The 5,084-nt window shown below is 40.3% G+C and overlaps 1 pseudogene across 1 annotated transcript; it reads left to right on the top strand.

Moving 5' to 3' along the window:
* Nucleotides 1-1,826: 1,826 nt before the first annotated feature.
* Nucleotides 1,827-4,155, top strand: LOC103885852 (annotated as a pseudogene). The gene is made up of 2 exons (XR_004185346.1): nt 1,827-2,689; nt 2,849-4,155. The product of XR_004185346.1 is annotated as a heat shock protein HSP 90-beta pseudogene (transcript).
* The last annotated feature ends 929 nt before the right edge of the window (nt 4,156-5,084 follow it).

Below are 5,084 nucleotides of genomic sequence, written 5' to 3'. Positions count from 1 at the left end.
GATTGACATGAAATGAAGGAAAAGAGAAAATAGACAATGTTTAAGAATGGACACAATATTTTGAAGCTAGTAAATGTATGCTACTGACTCCTATTTACATAAAATATATTCATGTTAGGCATATAGTTGGAGGTACGTTTGACAAATGTATATACTTAGACAACTGCCATTGAAATCAAGATAAAGAATGTTTCCATCATATCACAAAATTCCCTCATTACTTTTTACTCTTAATCTCCACCCTAGGCAACTACTGATCTGCTTCCTATCGCTATAGGTAGATTTTGACTGTTCCAGAATTATGTATCAATGGAATTAGACTCTTCATTCTTTTGTGTCTTAACAAAAGTGCATATTTTCAGTAGTTGGCGTGTTTTCTTTTTTTAATTTCTGAGTAGTTTGCCATTATATAAATACATCTTTCCCTTTACTTGTTGATAGACATTTAGGTTATGTTCAGTTTTTGGCTATTATAAATAAAGCTGCTGCGAACATTTGTGTTCAGTTATTTATTTGGATATATGCTTTATGTTTTCTTTTTTCTTGAGTAGAATTGCTGGGTCATAAGGTTTTTTTGTTTGTTTGTTTTTAGAGGGAGTCTTCCTCGGCCTCCCAGAGTGCTGGGATTACAGGCATGAGCCAACTCGCCTGGCCTTGTTTGTTTTTGTTTTGAAATGGGAGTCTTGTTCTGTTTCCCAGGCTGGAGTGCAGTGCTGCGATCTCAGCTCACTGCAACCTCCTCCTCCCGGGTTCAAGCAATTCTCTTGCCTTAGCCTCCCAAATCGCTGAGATTACAGGCACCTGCCACCACACCTGGCTAATTGTTGTATGTTTAGTAGAGACGGAGTTTCACCATGCTGGCCAGGCTGGTCTTAAACTCCTGACCTTCAGTGATCTGCCTGTCTCGGCCTCCCAAAGCGCTGGGATTATAGGCATGAGCCACTGTACCCAGCCCAGTTTTTATATGTTTGACTTTGTAAGAAAGTGCTGAACAGTTTTCCAAAGTGATGTTGTGATTTTGCATTTCAATCAGCAGTGTGTGAGTTCCAGGTACTCAACATCCTACTAATATTTGGAGATGTTATTCTAGCAAAGGGTATGTAATAATACATTATTCTAGTTCTGATTCACATTTCTCTGTTGACTAATGATGTTATGTAGGTTTCCATATGCTTGTTTGTCACCTGTATATCTTCTTTGTGAAGTATTTTTTCACATTGTTGACTGTCTTTGAATGATTGTCTTATTATTGATTTGTAAGAGGTTTTAAAAAAGATATTCCGAACAGAAGTTCTTTGTCAGACCATATGTATTGCGAATATTTTCTCCCAGACTGTGGCTTGTTTTTTTTTTTTTGTTTTGTTTTGTTTTTTTAAACTATTTCTCAGTGGGTGGAAGTTTTAAATTTTTAAGAAGCCCTTTTAATGAAAAAATTTTTTTGTTTTATAGTTTTTGCTTTTGTTTCTTAAGATAGCATTGACTACCAAGGCCATGACAGTTTTCTTCTAGATGTTTCCAGTTATAGTTTTACATGTAAGTCTATATTGCAATTCAAGTTAATTTTTCTTTATGATAGAGGTAAGGGTTAAGGGTAATGTTTTTCATGTGGATATCAAATTTTTAGCGTCACTTTTTGAAAAAACTATCCATTCTTCATTGAATTACCTTGGTCTATATATGTTGAGATCTATTTATATATTCTTAGGTCTTCCATTTCAATAATCTGTCTATATTTTTATGTCACTGTTTGATTATTGTAGCTTTATGGTACATGTGCTAAGCAAGGTCCATTTGTGAGGCAGAATCCATACAGTAATTTGAAGAATGAAATTTTAGTATAAAGAATTAGCTGTTGAGTCACCCCCATTTAGCCTTGGTGCCATGTGCATTTTGGATACCCAGCCCACCTTGCTCTGTAGTACTTATATAAGCCTTTTCCTTTCAAGATGCCTGAGGTGTACCATGGAGAAGGGGAGGTGGAGACTTTTGCCTTTTAGGCAGAAATTGCCCAACTCATGTCTCTTGTAATCAATACCTTCTATTCCAACAAGGAGATTTTCCTTCAGGAGTTGATCTCTAATGCTTCTGATGGCTTAGACAAGATTTGCTATGAGAGCCTGACAGACCCTTCCACGGTGGACGGTGGTAAAGAACTGAAAACTGACATCATCCCCAACCCTCAGGATTACATTCTGACTTTGGTGGACACAGGCATTGGCATGACCAAGGCTGATCTCATAAATAATTTGGGAACCATTGCTAAGTCTGGTACTAAAGCATTAATGGAGGCTTCTCAGTCTGGTGTAGAAATCTTCATAATTGGGCAATTTGGTGTTGGCTTTTATTCTGCCTACCTGGTGGCAGAGAAAGTAGCCATCAAAAAGCACAATGACGAAGAACAGTATTCCTGGGCATCTTCTGCTGGGAGTTCCTTCATTTACTTGTTGACCATGGTGAGCCCATTGGCAAGGATACCAAAGTGATCCTTCACCTTAAAGAAGGTCAGACAGAATACTTAGAAGAGAGGTGGGTCAAAGAAGTAGTGAAGAAGTACTCTCAGTTTATAGGCTGTCTCATCACCCTTTTTTTGGAGAAGGAACCAGAGAAGGAAATCAGTGATGATGAGGAAGAGAAAGGTGAGAAAGAAGAGGAAGATAAAGATGACAAAGAAAAGCCCAAGATTGAATTCTGAGGTCAGGAGTTCAAGATCAGCCTGGTCAACATGGTGAAACCCCATCTCTACTAAAAATACAAAAATTAGCTGGGCTTGGTGGCACTTGGGAGGCTACTTGGGAGGCTGAGGCAGGAAAATTGCTTGAACCTGGGAGGCGGAGGTTGCAGTGAGCCAAGATCGCCCCACTGCACTGCAGCCTGGGTGACAGAGCAAGACTCTGTCTCAAAAAAAAAACAACAAAAAAAAAGAAGAACAAGAAGTGGCTTGAGCTTCTCTGGGCTGGCAGAAGACAAGGAGAATAACTAGAAATTAGGTGAGGCATTCTCTAAAATCTCATGGCTTGGAATCCATGAGGACTCCATTAACTGGTGACACCTGTCTGAACTGCTATGGTCTCACACCTTCCAGTCTGGAGATGAGATGATATCTCTGTCAGAGTATGTGTCTTGCGTGAAGGAGGCACAGAAGTCCATTGATGACATCATTGGTGAGTGCAAAGAGCAGGTGGCCAACTCTGCTTTTGTGGAGCAAGTGTGGAAGCAGGGCTTCGAGGTAGTATATATGAGTGAGCCCATTGATGAGTACTGTGTGCAGCAGCTCAAGGAATTTGATGGGGAGAGCCTGGTCTCAGTTACCAAGAAGGGTCTGGAGCTACCTGAGGATGAGGAGGAGAAGAAGAAAATGGAGGAGAACAAGGTAAAGTTTGAGAACTTCTGCAGGCTCGTGAAAGAAATCTTAGATAAGAAGATTGAGAAGGTGACAATCTCCAGTAGACTTGTGTCTTCACCCTGCCACATTGTGACCAGCACCTACGGCTAGATAGCCAATATGAAGTGGATCATGAAAGCCCGGGCGCTTTGGGACAACTCTATCATGGGTTGTATAATGGCTAAAAAGCACTTGGAGATCAACCCCAACCACCCCATCGTGGAGACACTGCAGCAGAAGGCTGAGGCAGACAAGAACAACAAGGCTGTCGGTGACCTAGTGGTGCTACTGTTTGAAACCACACTGCTGTCTTCTGGCTTCTCCCTTGAGGATCCTCAGGCCCATCCACCTGCATCTGCCGCATGATCAAGCTAGGTTAGCTATTGATGAAGATGAGGTGGCAACAGAGGAACTCAGTGTTGCTGTTCCTGATGAGATCCACCTCCCTTGGGGGCGATGAGAATGTGTCTCACAGGGAAGAAGTAGTTTAAGAGTTTATACTTGGAAACCTTGTGCCCCATGGCTCCCACTGCAGCTTTGAGTGGTCCTGTCCCACCTGTCTCTTTCTGCTGATGTCTAGTAATTTTTTCTCTCCAGTCCTTGTGTCTAAGGCAGGAAACAAGGGCGTCAAACCCTATTCCCTCCCTACTTTGACAGCAGAATTGGATGTTGTGTATCATGTTTTTTTGTTGTTGTTTATTTTGTTCTGAAATTAAAGAATGCAAAATAAAGAATATGCTGTTTTTATACAGTAAAAAAAAAAAAAAAAAAAACCACAAAGAATTACTGTTTCTGGGGATTAGCAACTAAAAGAGGATGAAGGAAAAAAAATTCTAAAAAATACCCTAGAGCTGAGAGATACTTACCAAAGAGACAAATTTGGATAGGGATCCTTTCTTTAAAGTTGATATTCAGAAATTACTGGCAAGGATGTGGCAGCTCATCAGAGAACTTCTTCCCTGGGCCAGAGCTGGTCAACAGTTGGTAGGCTAGTATTGGTGGGTAGGGAACCACCAGTCAAAACTGGCAACAAATTTTGCTGAAGGTTGAGCGCCACAGGGTGTATCACTTGCATGTCTCTGGCAGCTGGAACAGAAGCACCCTGAAACCAGAAAGAAAAGTACTACTTCAGAGCCATCTGTTGACAAAGCTTATCACTAGCTGGCAAAAGAAATGTTCACAGGGTCCAAGAAGGCAGTGAAGTGTAGATTAGGAGGAACCCGGAGGCAATAAATTGATAACTGGCATAATGTCTTGTAATCTGATAGTGTCAGTCATCTTTTTTTTCAGAATTGTTTTGCTATTCTACGTCCTTTGCATTCCCATATACATTTTAGAGTTCCTTCTCAGTTTCTACAATAAAACTTGCTGGGATTTTGATTGAGATTATGTTGAATCTGTAGATTAATTTGGGTACAGTTGACATTCTAATACTGTGGAGTCTTCACATTCATGGACATGATGTCTCTCTCCATTTATTAGGTGGTCTTTAGTTTCCTTCAGAGTGTTTGATTGTTTTCACCAGAGGCATTGAACATCTTGATTCTTAAGTACTATAAAAATGCTATTGTAAATGAGATTGTTTTTTAAATTTCATCTAACAGTGTTTGCTGCTAATACACAACATATTATTTTATTTTTTTTTTGAGACAGAGTCTTGCTCTGTCGCCCAAGCTGGAGTGCAGCGGCATGATCATAGCTC

The sequence above is a fragment of the Papio anubis genome, chromosome 7 (assembly GCF_008728515.1).
Source record: "Papio anubis isolate 15944 chromosome 7, Panubis1.0, whole genome shotgun sequence".
In the NCBI taxonomy this organism is placed as follows: Eukaryota; Metazoa; Chordata; class Mammalia; order Primates; family Cercopithecidae; genus Papio; species Papio anubis.
This window is presented reverse-complemented; position numbering and strand designations above follow the sequence as displayed.